The sequence below is a fragment of the Mercenaria mercenaria genome, chromosome 9, assembly GCF_021730395.1.
Source record: "Mercenaria mercenaria strain notata chromosome 9, MADL_Memer_1, whole genome shotgun sequence".
Taxonomy (NCBI): Eukaryota; Metazoa; Mollusca; class Bivalvia; order Venerida; family Veneridae; genus Mercenaria; species Mercenaria mercenaria.
Window position 1 is genome coordinate 10201911 of NC_069369.1, and position 16884 is coordinate 10218794.

General features: G+C 32.0%; 1 protein-coding gene across 1 annotated transcript in view; it reads left to right on the forward strand.

Annotated features, from left to right (window-relative positions):
- Positions 1 to 2569: 2569 nt before the first annotated feature.
- LOC123546445 (dopamine receptor 2-like) overlaps positions 2570 to 16884 on the forward strand; it is a 55032-nt gene continuing 40717 nt past the window's right edge. Inside the window, exon 1 of the mRNA XM_045332712.2 lies at positions 2570 to 2954. The gene's annotated coding sequence lies outside the window, so the exon portion shown is untranslated. The remainder of the gene's footprint in view (positions 2955 to 16884) is intronic.

A 16884-nucleotide genomic window follows, 5' to 3' on the forward strand; every position in this document is an offset into this window, starting at 1 on the left:
TATACGTTTATTTATATATTGACGCGTAAAGACACGTGATCCATATAAGCTTGCACCTACCGGTACACATTTATGCATGTACGTACAGAATATATAAGCTTGTTTAAACTTTGTATTTTCAGGTATCTACTTATGTTTAAACGGTTCATTATATAGTCTAGTATGTATCACATGATATTCAGTAAACCATATTTTCTTAATGCTGTATACTATTTCATTAGCTAGAAATTGTAAAATGTTAAGTACATCTATTTTTGTTATTGGTACGTGCTCGCATACTTTTGTACGTGCATGTATATTTTGAAATGTGCACACGCGCAAAGTTGTCTTTCGATCCAAATGGTACACCATAGGTAGTTAACTTTTTCCATCCTTATCACTTGCACGTATTGTGTCAACAATTAGGCCCGAAAGACGTCTCAATTGTTTGGCTTATTGCATGTTGTACGGACAAGAAACTGCTATTATTCAACAAACTAGTTTCTCTCCATTTTGTGGTACATTAATGATCGTCGAACTTTTATGAAAAAATAGATATTGGAAAATGTAGTATTCTATAAAGATACGTAAATAAAATCTAAAAAGATCGTTTTTTATATGAAACAAAGAAGAATTTGAACTGTTGAACGTTAACCGCGTATAAGTAACAACTATTAAGATGGAGGACAGGTATGGTGTCCCGTTATTGGACAATCCATAGTCGTGATGATATATTTTCTCTAGTTAATCGATCAGTTTTTATATTTTCTACTTAATTTACAGGTGTATTCCCATAGAGAGGTTAAAGGTATATATCATCTCGTTGTATTGAGACTATTATCACGCAAATATCGCAATGTTTAATGTATAATTTACAAATATTGTAAAGAAAATAAAAACAACCAATGTCAGATATGTACGCGAGTGTAATGTAATATGTTTTGACGATCCTCGTAAACTCCCTTCAGTTCATATCATTGTTAAACGTAAACTTAATAGTCCGCTTATACACGAATAATTCGACAAAAGACGTAATTTAATGACGGGAATAGTGCAGGCTAAGAGAAATATGGTTTTCTTGATTTGTAATATAGAAAATCATTTTGAATCATTCGCAATCAGTTCATGTAGAACTGAGATGTAAGGTTTGTTTTTATATATTGATAAGTTTAGTATGTTAAAATACATTTGAAGAGAGCTATGAAAAAATATCATTATTGCATATGGTCACAATTCCATCTCATGCTATTTTACAGTTCTATGATTTATGACCCTTTTCGTTGGTACAATTATCCTGCAATTTCCAGTTAGTGCATTTAACTTTGTTTATCTGAGAATATTTTCCTGCGCTAAACATCTTTACGATTAATATATACAGAGGGTCTTACTTATTATCTCGAGCGTTCTCCTGTAAAAAAAGATCACGAAACGCAATACAAACGATGAAAATCAGGCATAGAATTTCGAGCGCAGATACTATTGAATATGTACGGGGTTGTATTAATAGTATGCTCATTTGTTTGCGATAAATCATATCAAACTTGTCGATACGGTTATGACATTTCAAGAGATCACTGTGTAAGGATGAAATCGCAAACTCTCTGATAAGTCAAGCGCTCGATGTAATTTTGATATTTATTCTGAATGTTCTCCCAAAAATAATCGACTTAGAAATAATTTTCGACTTTTCATCGTGATAAATACGTACTGTAAGAGATGTGCGTGGTGTTCTGACAAGATACAAGTTCAAAGCGATGCCACAGAGAGTTAGAAAGTTCAACACGCGCATGTAGAAAGCGGCAGACGATAATTTTTGGATCAAAACTTTAATTCATGCTCGTTTGCGTACCAGAGCGAGTATGATTCTCTGTTTATCGAAATATTAGAGAGAAATATATCTGGTATTTTCACAATGAAAAATATCAATTTTTACTAAAATTATAAAATAGGTAAATTTAGTCAAAATATGAAATAAAAAAAAAATTTCTTTTTTTTTTACATGAAAGATCTTACATTTTACGTGACTATTTCTTTAAGGCAGTAGAGAATCTAGGTATAGCGCTCTAGTTCTCATCGGGGATGGTAAATTATAGTCCAGACATTACGCACGGTGTTACGGTCTTTATAACAAACTCACTTCACACTGTTGTAAAGGAACTGACGTAATATCAAGATTATCATTTTCTTTTTATTTCAGTTTGCGCACGGCATCGTAATTGAGGAACAGCTTTCTACCTTTAGTTTCGATACGCGATTTTTGATAAAATAACCAGGTTATTGGAAACACACGCATTATTTTTACCATCAGTCCTGTATGAAATAAATTAGGACTCCCTAAATGTTTGCCATACAGAATCTAATATTGTTATACTTTGGCCTTGTTGACTATGACCTTCAAGCTTGTGACGAATGATGAAAATAACAGTCGAAATGTGATTTGTAAAGTTATATAATTTTCTAAAATGTGCCTTTTGAACGAAACATTATATTCTTTTAAGTAATATCAAATATCATAGTATTCATGCATAATTCATTCTTTTTTCCTTCTATTGTACTTGATAATGCATCACAATACTATATCTACCTGTAATTTAGTATTTTGATATAGAGCTAATTCTGAAATCGATTTGTTCGACAGCAAGGATTATACAAAAACATTCAATAAAATAAAGTGTATTATCTACCCAAGTGTACGTTTGACCTTTTGTACAATACGACTGTAAGCTATCCCATCTAATATAGATATTTCATCCACGATATAGTTAAATTGGATTGCACCTGTTTGATTAAAATGTATACAAATGTTTAATTCAATTGAAATACTGGAAATAAGTTACATGTATTGCAAAATGTCTTCAGACTACTAAACGAACAATCAATGGATTAACAGATCTGTGCGCGTAAACACAACAATATACAATAGCATTTAAATTGATGGAATAGGTTAATTAGACAGAGGATTTTTGCGATATTTGGTAAGTTCCTTTTTACTGTTATGATGCGACCTTTCATTTGACATTGAAACCTCGGAAATGCATATTTCTATCACTTGTTCTGTAGAGACATTTCTTATAGAAGTGCATTCTTTTAACTCGTGAAAACGATCAAGCATAAAATGTTTCTATTATAGTTTTAGTAATTTAAAAAAAAGAATTGTTTTACTTTTAATTAGCGCAGTCACTTTGTAACATGGTCATTTTCTGTGTTGATGCTTCCAGTTATACATTATATTCTTCACATGATACAAGATTAACAATATAATTATCTGTTATGTAAAATAAATGTAAGTGTTATTCATTTATTGAATACAGAATGTTACGCCTTTGATAAAAGAGTTGATGAGTAATAAAATGCGAGGTTTGGCCCAGCATTTTATCATTTTTATTCAACGGATTTAATAACTTCAATGTATAAAAACATATATGTAATAATCATACAACAATATTTCATTAGTACATTTAAAACAAAGAATTAAAATTGAAATGTGCAGACAAAATAAAATAATTTTTTTATTTATTTTTCGGTCTGCTTTTACACGAATCATTTATATTTGACCTCAATGCGAATTTAAAACAACGGTTTATAATCTATTCTTAGGCTGAAATAAATACAAAGACGGAGTGTTTTTCTTAACTTGATCCTGTTGAAAATTATGTGTATGTTACCCCAAAATCTGGACAATTAACTTAAATATTTGCGGATCAAAATGAATAAGGCTTAAGAAAAAATTTCCTTACTTTTATTTCACTTTCAAACGGATAACGAATAATTACTTTGTTTAAAGAATTTATATGCTGGTAGCTTTTCTATTGAATATTTTTATTACTGTCATTTATTTTCGTTGCGGATTATATTACTGAATGATCACAATGGAACCACGACCTTCAGACGAGGTGAAAATGTTCGACCTAGTTCATGCCTCCAGCATTTTTTTCCGTATCTGATTTAGACAGTTTTCACAAATTACAACGTTGTAACGCTCGATAATTTCAAGCAGTACACGAGTCAAAAATGGATTCAAACCAATAGTTCCTGATGCGAAGTCATCCTTTACTTGCAGAGATCCAGTCGATACTGGAAAAAATCAGGACTTCTTTTATAAGGTAGCATATTACGTCATATATATACTGATACCTTGTTTAAAAACGCAATTGAACAACCAATAAATTAACATTAATATACGGTACTCGAATGCAGGTTATTTAACGGTCTGTGCGAACACTAGGCAGAATATACTGATTCGTGTGGGTAAAAGGTCAACTTTTAACACTAGTAATTAAGGAATTAACCGCCGTCACATTACTGAAGTACTGTTGAAAAATGGAGTTAAACCCAAAACTAATTTCACAGATAGGCGCCAATGATTACAATACAAAATTGTGATATTAAAGAAAGTACCTGATTATGATGATTGTAGTGATAGCGATGATAATGATAATTGTTTGAAACATACGTAAAATGATGCAATCAGTATTACAATTATGTTTTGTAAAAGTGTGTGAAGTTGGCGAGAAGTTCGACATTCGACATTGATCATTGGGTAAGAGAACGGCATTGGCCATTTGTAAATGGTATAGTTGCTCGATATAAGAGCCGCGCCATGAGAAAACTAACATAGTGGCTTTGCGACCAGCATAGATCCAGACCAGCATGTGCATCCGCGCAGTCAGGTCAGGATCCATGCTGTTCACTTTCAAAGCCTATTGCAATTAGAGAAACTGTTAGCAAACAGCATGGATCCTGACCAGACTGTGCGGATGCTCAGGCTGGTCTGGATCTATGCTGGTCGCAGACCCACTATGTTGGCTTTCTCATGGCGCGGCTCATATAGGTTTCTATCACGGAATATTAAATACTTTTGCATTTAAAAAAAAAAAGAAACCGTAAGCATCTCGACTGAAAACCTTTCTTATTAAACCTCTTCCCTTTTCCACGAAACATGGTTTCTATATAGATTTCACATTCGCAGTACATCAATACAAATAAAAAAAGTGGAACATTAAATTTATTTACTTTCTATGTATTAATTATTTTGCCAGAGCAGCGATACAGTACGATAATGCACATTGCAGACAGCCGCTTATACCGTCTTAAATAAGGATTGTCAGACGTGTAATAAAGACGTCATGAAATAGAAAAAAATGTGTAAAAACTGAAAACTGATATCAGAGTTAAAATTATTGTTGCAAGAATTAGGTGTTAGCGATACGCGATGCAGACACATTAGCGAATCCTCTGAGTAATTTCCTTGTCAGGTAAATTAATGTGTCAATATTACTCTCAAATTCACTGAAGTAACATGGACGTATTAATGGACTGGTATTATCACAGAACACTGCAAGAGATACTTTAATATTTAGTTATAAAACAGTCAATTTAACTTAGGTCTGCTCTGTTTCGACGTAGAAACCGACTGACCGCGCTTATACGCCCGTGGATATAATGTGTCTCATTCATTGTACGTTCTAACAATCTGAATTCTGTGCTGGAATATTATATTATTTGTTCTTCTGCTATTAAGTTTGCGGGCTTCCGAAGCTTTTTATGTTTCGTTTTAATTGATATCTGACAGCTCTACAATAATTGTTTCTTAACAGAGCATCTCTCTATCTGAAAATTATCCGGTTTATGTCTGTAAATTGGAATGCATTAAGAATACCCAAACCTCAAAATTAGACAATGTATCGTGTAATACGAGAAAGAGCTAAATTGATCCATTATAGGAAGAAGAAAAATGTTCCATTGGTATGAAAGACATTATCCATTAGAATATATTGTTAACAGATAGAATTACTCCTAAGTGTTACTATGTAATATTTTGACAATTGTTTTCCCACACAAAAATGAACAAAATAAGTCTAGAAAATCGGCCATTTATTTTTAAATATCATAGCAGGTTAATCGGTGGGACATCTGACTGACTTTTTTCATCTTATAACTGATTAAGGTAGGAACATATTTGAGAGAGAGAGAGAGAGAGAGAGAGAGAGAGAGAGAGAGAGAGATATATATATATATATATATATATATTTACTTTTAAGTGATGTTCTCTTTGCTGATATTAATATTTCAAAATTTGACATAAAAATATTTGCATATGCTTTCGACGTCGATCTACATATACGTTTTAGAATATTGTATTTACTTCCAGAGTAATGTAGGTTTTTGGTACGAAAATGTAAGAGAACGTGTCAAATATAAATATGATAATGTTTAACTTGTAGTTCTGCAGACGGTCCCAGCAGAAAGGTAGCATATTGATATAACGCCGTAAATCTTTATGGAAAAAACTAGAAATACACATAACAGCATTAATAACATTAATAGAATAGATCATTGTTTAGAAAACGTGCACGGTGCTACTTTTTTCCTATTAATGAACCGATAAATATAGCAGATGTTGTTTATTAACATATTATCTCAGCAGCACCTAATTAACCTTAATTGATTGTTGTAAACAAGTGACCTGTAGTGCTTCTGTGAGTTTCTGTAAGAAATACAATCATATTTGTGCAAACTCCGGATGCCTATATTGACCCGCTATTTTCATGAACTGTTTTAAAAGTATTTCAGTCTAAAACCTGTTTTCATTCGTAACGACTAGACTAGTTCCTAGACTATTATACCTCTTTTTACATTTTTATGATTTAATGTAGTGAACTGAGCCAGTCTATATCCTATGTCCAATACATCATTCCTCTGTGAAAATCTCTAAATTAGACTGGCTGCTGTCTCTACGAAATGGAATAAGACAAAAAAGGGAAAATGTAGAAATATCTTTATTATCAGTCAAGTGGCTAATCAACTGTCAGGCATAACTTCTGTTTAACACAGTTTCAAAACTCTGACGAGCCACATGGGGAAATACTGGTTTATGGGCTCTTTGATGCTCTGATCGAAATCAAATTATTGTAACTTAATATTTTGTACAATGGAAAGAACATTATAGCAACTGCGCTCACACGTAGGAGCATCGAACTGGCCATCAAGACAATATATTTTGCGACGTCAGAATGTAACATTAATATCCTTAATAAGTATTATATAAAAAAGTATTCACAGTAATATGGGAACTGAATTACATCTAGAAAAAATACGGCTTAAGGAGTACATCCTTGCGTGAAACGTTCTTGACAGACATAAATCATGTTTGTTTTAAATCATAACATCTAACGGAGTCAGCCGAGTGTAAAATTAATTTTGGTGTTTTCCATCCCTTTTCAACAGCAGAAGATGAATAAAACATAATTGCTTAGCTGTATTTATTGTAAACTTTGAACCATTTGTCGGTACAGCGTGCGAACCCATTTAAAGTCACTCCCGAAAAGAAGGATACATTATCGATAAATAAGATGCACCATTCTGTACATTTTGCTTGTATAAAATTTAGTATCTGTGTATAGAGAACAACTGTTTCTGGCCTTTGATGAGAGATTCATAGAGAAAGAGATGAAGTATTTCAGCGGTTCGCCGTAGTTATGGAGTAGAGGCGAACGTTGTTTCCGTTATTGAATAAGCGAGAGTTCCGCAGATGAGGGACTGTTTTATATTAGCAGAGAAGCAAATAAAACACATGCAAGGGTTTCTGAGATAACGAGAGAGATTACCTATTAACTATTACTGTATTACTAGTAATGACTATTGAGCTTGAAATCAAGGACTTAGTTGGAAATTTCATTTTATCTCTGGAATTTATACATTCGTGCGGATGGTTAGGAAGGAAATATCCCAGTTAGGCAAGTTTTGTTTTTCAGAGTTGAATGTATCATAAATTATTTGTATTTTCTTCAAACTGTGACCTGAAAGTAACAGGAATAGATAAATATTTTAGATAGTAATAAGTATGGAGAAAACATTTTAATATTTGCCTTTACCATTTATATAAATTTGGAATGTTGATACAGGTTTGATATGATTTGAATTCATAAAAAGAGATGGAATGTATGTTTTCTACTTTGTTTCTTTGCTGCTTTTCATCATTTAATGCGAGAAATGTTCCGTAAAATAAAAAAATGAGGAAATGCAGCGCTACTCGAAGGCATTCAGACGTAATTTATATTTCAAAACTGATTATCAATTTTATAAACCTTTTACTAAGTTCTCCCACGCAGAATATGCTTCTTTATATATCTACACTAAACAAACTGAAAAACTTAAAGCAAGCATGCTAAAGTTAAAGGAAATCAGGTGATAATTATTTCACTGGTCAAAGAAAATATGCAACATAGATCGCATGGTTTTTATTGAAATTTAAAAGATATTTTTACCAAAATTTCATATTTTAAAAACTGAGGAATATCTATATAAATATGTATAAAAGTACTTTGTGTTTGGTTTAAAATACTATAAATATTAAAAAAAAAATCTCAATGTGAAAATGTAATGCTACTTAACACTGGAATTTGATTTTTCAAAAAGCTGTTACTAAGTATGATTTAATTTTGATCGCAGCTGGTGTATATTTCAATTTGCTTAAATCATTTGATAGGGATTTTCTGGATTCAAATTAATATCATATTAAACCGTAAGCCCCTATATATTAACAAGAGTACGTAACGTTTCAATTTCGATCAAGTTAAGAATAAAATAGAAGCTAGTGTACAGAATAGTAGTATATTTTAATCAGTACTTCAGTTTTCCATGCTCAGGGAGTAAATTCATATCCTTTCAGGTCTGGATCTGGGGAAAATATTATCCATTGAATAATAAAAAAATAATACCTTGGTCCAAAATTTAAATGCTCAGTCGTAGAACAATGTTGATGAGAAAAATAACTGGATAACGTACACATATTTTGTAAAGCTATACTCTTGTTACACTCCTCTAACGTTATTAAAATGTATTATCCCTAGAACAAATAATGTGACTAAAACACTTTCTTCGCAAACGCGCGAAACGCACAAACACTAAATAATAAAATTTAATTAAGCTACAGAAACATGAAAAGTTTAATTTATGACTACATTATTTTCGAATTGTGAAAACATAATACTCATGGACAATGTTGGAGGTATTTTGATATAGCAGCATTAAAGTGCGTCTTTAAACTGTTACTATGTAACTTTTCATTTTTTTATTTGTTCCCCTAGTTGCGATAGATCAGGTGTTCAATCGAATGTATATTTCTGTCACTTTAGACTGACCAATTTTCGTACTAAATCTAAAATAAAAACGCTAAAACCGGAGTGGTACGTTAGGGGCACGTTAACGGGTGTAAAAGCCTAGCTAATACCGATATACACTTTGAAACCCATGCTTGAATAGATAGCATATTTATTTAAAGGTAAATAAAACGTTTTCAATTAGACAAATCATAAAATAAAATGACAAGAATGAACTGTCCATGTTACCTATCATTGTGTTTATTATTTTTGCATATTTTGAATATGACCATTTTAGCTATAAGTGAGAAGAAAAAAAGTCATAAAGTTAACACATCAAAAACATACATTTAATATGGCGGTTTATCTCAATTCATTTTATTTAATTAATAAACCCACTTTAAACACAAAACATAAATGCAGTTTAATTGTACAATATACTTTAACTGTCATATTGTTATATAAGGTGACTTATAGGCCCGTGTGGCCGGGTGTTCTCTATTATTGTATATATGTCTGTTCATCATTATGTACGTAAACACAAGTCACTATAATAAAAGATTATCTTATCTTATCTTATCTTACTTCAGAAATTACAATAAGCTCTTAACTTAATGTACAAGCCTTCTTGAATAGTTTGTATTTTATACAAAAGTTATTTTTTCTACACCGTCTTGTATTTTTTTGTTCTGTTTTCAGAAAGCTGTAAATCGTAGACGAATGTCAATTTTAAAGTTGTTTATTTGATTTATTGATAAAGTTATATGATTTGTTGTGCCTTTGGGGTCCAATCAGTCGTTTTTTGTTTTTTTGTCCGAGATCACGGGCGTCACGAAATTTTTCATACATTCTTTGTTTAAGTACATTCGGTGTCATTTTTTGTCATTTTAGTTTTAATAGAAACAAGAAGAAATGCAATTAAGCAGTTTACCACTTTTCAATAACAAAGCCGATCGTTTAATGTATTAAAATACCACACCCAGCAAATGACAAACTAGCCACCGCACGAACACCATAAATAATGCCACAATAGAAGCTAAAACCGCATAGAGAAAATTTATAACAAGATTCAAAGACCAAGTCTCTCAAATTAGAAAACTAATTGTGTAAAACATCAGCCGTCAATCCATCACTTTGATGCTGATAGGATACCGGCTGCTCTTTTTTTCTCTGTGAAGTTTCCGACTGTTCATATGTTTTCCAGAAAACTGCATTTATTCCAGACTTATTTTCTTATCAAACATTTAGGTTTTGCAGCAAATGTTGGAGTATTGTATTTGTGACGTAAATTAGCATCTCAAAGATATCACAGAGAAAAAAATTCTCTCATCGTGTTTAATTTCTGATAAAAAGAAGAAAAACATTCAGCAGGAAATGCTTTCTGAAGTTGATTGATTTCTTGATTTTATTATGATTGTAGCGTTGCAATTGTGAATCCCAACTTTCGGTTTACGCTTGTTGAAACTTTTACTGTCATGATATTGAGACAATACGTTAGAATTTGATAAGACTTGTATATTTTCCAAGACGAAGCCATCCACCCTCCCCCAACCCCACCCAATCCCCTGTTTACAAAACCTTCAGGAAGTATTCAGGCTATGTAATGAACATATATAAGATGTTCACATAAAAGGACACATGCGTGAACCCAAGAGTGGTCGCAACAAGTTTCTCTAGTTCTATTGAAAGCAAGAATTGAGAACGTGAATTTCGATCAAGTATTTAACGACTGAATCGTATACATTCTGTTATCCGTATCTTTAAACGTTAGTACATAAATATATGTCTGAGTGTCCAGAACATGGAAACATCGTATCACAAGGTTTTGATAGTCATTTGTCTGGGAAAAACAACTCGATGACGTTTCATCAATCAAACAAAACCATGTGATCTTGCCTATAGAGTAATGACAGAATAGCGTCTTTTATGGGTGATACTGGAGTATTCAAAATTGCACGTATTATATTAAATATTTTATCATCTAGTTTGCACTATACTGTATATACTTTCTGCTTTAGAGCCGCCTGCTGTTTAAATCTGTTTTCGTGTTAGGTTAATTTCAGTAAAGGTGCATTTTAGATTACCCGAGTTTTAGTAAATATTATTGCAAAGGAATGACGAATTGATAGGAATATTGTTGATATGCTTAAGTGTATTGTTTTGTGCAGCAAATCAAAAACAAAGATGATTTTGGCCATTATAACAGATACGAGTTTTGTGTATAAAGCTTCCTTAGTTTTCTTTGAATATTTAAGACATACTTTATAGCAAAACCGTGTTTTAGCACTATTTATACACGTTAGAGGTTATACGTCGTTCGAACGACGTCTGAATGATCGAGTGTATAAATATTATGATATGTCTTTTATTGTTAAATTAGATCAAATATGATAGATCTGTTTCTTAGCGCATGCATGGCGCCAAATGGTAGGTCGCCACGCTCCTTTGTTTATACACACTAGGACAGAAAATGGTAATACGTCTTGCGGAAGAGTTAAATGTGGGCGAAAATCATGGCGAATTATTCTACAAAGCAAATAACCAACTCAGTATATGTGTAAATTAATCAAGTTATGCAATGTGACATTTCGTTTTAAACGTGCAATTAAGTAAAATATTTGATCAAAGAAAGCGCTATTTCTAGATGCATACATGGCGCTAAACTCACGCCGACGTGATGCCAACATGATAACGTTGGGTTCATCGAAGCATTGTTAGCCATATTAGAATTTGATATTAATTCCCACTATACATTTAAAATAAGCTTTATTTCACTACCACGATGTCAAACATGTGAAAAATAACAGAACTTCATAAAACACTTCACTACAAAGTTAATACAATGGTTTGTGCAAGTAATATCAATGATGCTTCCATGTGCATTTTATTCTGGGATTTCAGACTTTGCAGATGAATCCTTTATAATTTTAGAATATGAAACACAGATTTGCAATATCTTATTAATGTATTCAATAATTGGAGAATAACAATGCAATATCAGTCAATTCAGATAAAGTTACTTGTGCTGTATATTATACAATATTATGCAGTTATTATAAACGCATTATATGGGTTTTGTGTCCTACATGACAAGTTGTGCAGACTAATCTGTCCATTATGGTAATAGCGCAATTAGGAAGTATTGAGATTTATCAGTCAGACGGCTGAACGCACACTGTGAAATACTATTACCCGGAATTTTACGCTTGTTTGTCTTTCTGCGAGAAAACGTTAGTAAATTAAGGTCGGCTATGTAATCATATGAATTAAATAACGCTGTGATTGGGGAGTAGTAATTGTGATTAGGAAATGAAAACAAACCACCTTCTCTCTCCAACATTCTAGCAGGTCAGTGTGTGTGCGAAGTGTCCGTTCTATCGTTTTGCCTTACTAGATTTATGGTACTCTCTGCGTGGAAAGAAAGAATGATTATATATTATAAAACACAATTTTCTTACTTGAAGTTACTCAAAAAGGCGTTTTATTATTTTTAACCCTTACCATGCTGGACACGATTGGTTCTGCCTTTGCGACCAGTGTAGATCATGATCAGCCTGCACATTCGTGCAGTCTGATCATGATCTGCACTGTTCGCCAGTCAGTCAATATCTCTTTTTGGTAAGCACCCCTTTTAACAGTTAATGGTACTGTCCAATGGAAAGATGGACACGTTCATTATAGAAATTTAGCAGGGTAAGGATTAATAACGAACACTTTGATGTTACAGACATATTTTTGTTCAGTTCAGGACTTCGTTACTACTATTTTCATGACTTTTTTTTTTTTGTTAATTTGTAATACTGATAAGAATATTCGTTCGAACATTTTACAGAAAAAAAATCAACTAAGAGATAAATCTGATCTTCGGCACCTCATAAAAATCCGAGATTTGTTGGAATCCATTTGGCTGTGCTCGTAACAAAAACAAGCTTTAAGATAATGAAAACAATAAAAAGGAGGCTAGCAGACACTTAAACAATGTATAGCATAAACCCGACATTGAAATGTGTTACACAATTACCCAGTGTTATTGTAGTCTTTCTTTGATAAACATGACGTTAATGGGTAACAAATGGTCATATATGAAGGTTTTATTGACTAATCTTTTCTTTTCAGCATTTCCTACTGTTTCCTGTTGTATGTCTTTCAGTGATAATAATGTCGTAATATATATGTAAAGCGCCTTGAACGTGTTTATCATGAAAAGGGCGCTATATATATATATATATCTGTTATAATATAATAAATCATACTTCTATGGCCTCTCTGGTTGAAGCTTCAAGACCTTTTGCATCATTTGCACTGGACTGTTACACAGTTGACCATAGGAAGAAAACATTAGTTTTAAATCTGTTAATGTATGTCAGAATGTCTGAAGGGAGTGGGCAGACTATATCAGGATTATATTGTCTTTTGTCCAGTAAGCCTTTAACATTTAATCAAGTGGAAAGTGTAATCACAATCGTTGTCTGCGATGCGGCCTCGCTTGACAAATGTGAGGTTCACTTATTTGTACTTGAAGTACACATGTAAAAGTAGCACCAGCGTAAGTTCTGGATCATATTTTTCGTTTGCTAACGGTGCAGATTGCTTTGCCTGTGTAATATGAATGTTTGACAATACTATTACCTGGTCAATTTGTCAAGGGTGGATACATTACCCCCCCCCCCCCCCCCAAGTAACAAAAGCTTTACATGAATTGCAAAATAGTGTGAAGATGAGAATAAAAAAAATAGGATATGTTTTAAAAAATATAGTGGATGGGTTCACAGGGAGGAGGATTTCTGGAGAGGGTATTTCATCCGCCCAATAGTCAGAACAGAATTATCACTCTCTATAAGTTATTTATTCATACTTTCTCTGCTGGAGCTGTGATCAGCAATCTAAGAATCTAACATGCTTGGTAATTGGTAGGCAATATGGCAGAGTTTAGGGATATTATTCTCAAAGACAGTTATATAGCATATAACTACAGAAAAGTTGAACAGGACGATATGTCAGATTAGTTGTACAAAAAAACAACATTGTACTTTGTTTTGTTCAAATTCGCCGTTTCCTGTCGTTAACCTTGTCAATAAAATATAAAAGCTGTGATACAGTCTCTTATCACAAACGTCAACTTGCTTTTAGATATATGTTTTCCTGAGACCGCTTAAAATATTACAAACACTAAAACTAGGTTAGCAAAACAGTACTTCGAGACGACAGAATACTAAGATACTGGATATAGCTGAGATAATATCATTCGCACGTTTATCAAGAAAACGTATAAAACATGGCCTGCGACAGAAAGAAATTTTTGTAGATGCTGTTATTATTTCAGAATTTTTAGGGAAAGTTTGATGGTAGCGTATCAAACATGTAGCAGTTAATGCGTCAACATACAGGTTATAGGGTTTTTTGGTTATCTTGAAAAAATTCCACATACTCAAGAACTGTTATTAGCGAGACAAAAAATAAGAACTTGAAATCAAACTTACAGTTTGTAATCGAATCTTCAACGGAGAGTGAAATTCTCCTTTTACTTTTAGATATGAAAAGTTGTTTTTAGTCAGTATATCTAAAAAAAATATTGCACCCGAATTCACAAACAGCTTGATGCAGTCAAATCACAAAGGTAACGTCATCAACGGGTATATTGGAGGTGTTATTTTACTGTTGCGCTTAACATCTGTATTACTTTTTAAATCTACTGACGTAGACCATTGATTGCCGGGAAATTCTGCCTTTGATTACGTTTTAAGCATAATAAACAGCGTTCCGTGTATTTAGGTCTGTTTCTCAAAAGCAAAATACTTTGGCATCCAGAATTTGTTCGACCTATCAAGAAGACACTCTATAAATTGTTAAGATGGGTAGATAGATCAGGTTTGTTTATTCAGTTTGAAAATATCTGGCCGAATTATGAAGAAAACGGAAATTTATTCAATTAAATTGTTTTTTAACACAGTGGTTCTTCGTCATAGCATTACATAAATACAAAACAACGAGATTGATTACAATAATTGAAGAAATTTTAGTTATCAATTTATTACTGTGTATATATATATATATATATATATATATATATATATATATATATATATATATATATATATATATATATATATATATATATATATACAAAAGGAGTATTTGCGAACACATAAATATGCATATATCTATACGGATGTATATATATATGTTAACATATACGGATGTATATACATGTATATGTTAACATATACGGATGTATATATGTGTTAACATATACGGATGTATATATATGTTAACATATACGGATGTATATAATTATGTGTTAACAGATTTAAAGAAATCTACATTTAATACGCCTTAAAACTATGTTTAACACAGGTAGTTAAGTTCGTCCTGTCTTTGCTTAATCGCTTTGATACAGAAAACTGTATGTCTGTTTAACATTTTAGTATTGCGACATTTTGAAAGATCTATGAATTTTCGATACGTGGGTGTGTATGATACAATTGAGGAATATACTGAACTCTTCATAGTATATATACTGGATAAATCATGACAGAATGGTATGTCATTTGTTTCACATAATTCACATTTCTTTTCGTTTCCAGCTATATTTCTGTGTCGTCCCCTAATGTGATGATAAAAGTACTTTTGCAATAGTATTTCCATATTGTAAACATTTCAATATTTCTAAATAAGGAGAAAATGGAAAAACAATTTTGATTTCTTTGTACAGATATAGTGAAGATGTCTCCATACATACTCAAATACATCTAAAACACAATTTCTTTAAACTGGATAAACGTTTTTGCATTCGCAGGCTCTGGAAATAATCAGACATCGTCGAGTCCAGCGTTTTGTAAAATATTACGGACTTAAAAGGGTAAGGAAAGCCTGACAATAAGTTAATTTAATATGAAAGCCATACTCAAGCCTTTCATAACGCTGAAAGAATTTTAAAAATCGGACTTCTATTGAAAAAGATATTGCAGTTAGAAATTTATGAAAATGGCTGTTTATGGCGGCAGCCATTTTAGTGCGTTTATGATGTCATTTACACACTGATGAATTCATTATTTAGCAAATAACCTTTTAATCGATTATTTTTCATATGTTTTTTGAGTGTAAGGTGTAAAAGATGATAATTTCTTTCATTATAGCTGGAAAAAGAAGAGACATTATTTTACAGAAATAAGTAAATACAGTTTAGAAGTGTATCTAAAAATTTAATAAATCCGCCTTTTTGTTTAATGTTGTCATGGAAACTAAATGGCCGCCAATTTTACCAAATATTTGAATGCTCATAACTTTCTTATTTTTACTATGATTTTGAAAGTTTTTTCACTTCCTGAAATGATTTAAGATATCCCAGCTGACAAAATTAACATAAGAACAACGTTGCATTTCCCTTTAAGATGCAACACGTATAACGTTATTGATTCTTTTCCAAAGTTATATAGAAACGTTTAAAAATACAGTTGCAATGTTTCTAAAATTAGATTCTATTATGAACTAACGTTTTATTTGTTGTTAGTTTGCAATGCGGAGATACATCATTTGGCCGGTCCATTTTATACTGTAGATACGCACAAAATATTACAATTACGAAACACTTTCAGTACAGATTTGTAAATTGTCAGGATGAATTGTTGATAAAAGATTAGTTTCTCAAATAAAAGTCTTACTTTTCATTCGACCAATAGACATAATTACTGCAAATACCATACATAAGCAATTAAGTACATGTACATATACTACTATAGGTTTGCTTTTTACACATTTGGACATGAGCACTTTGTATGGTCTCCAATTCGTGCATTGTGTTATC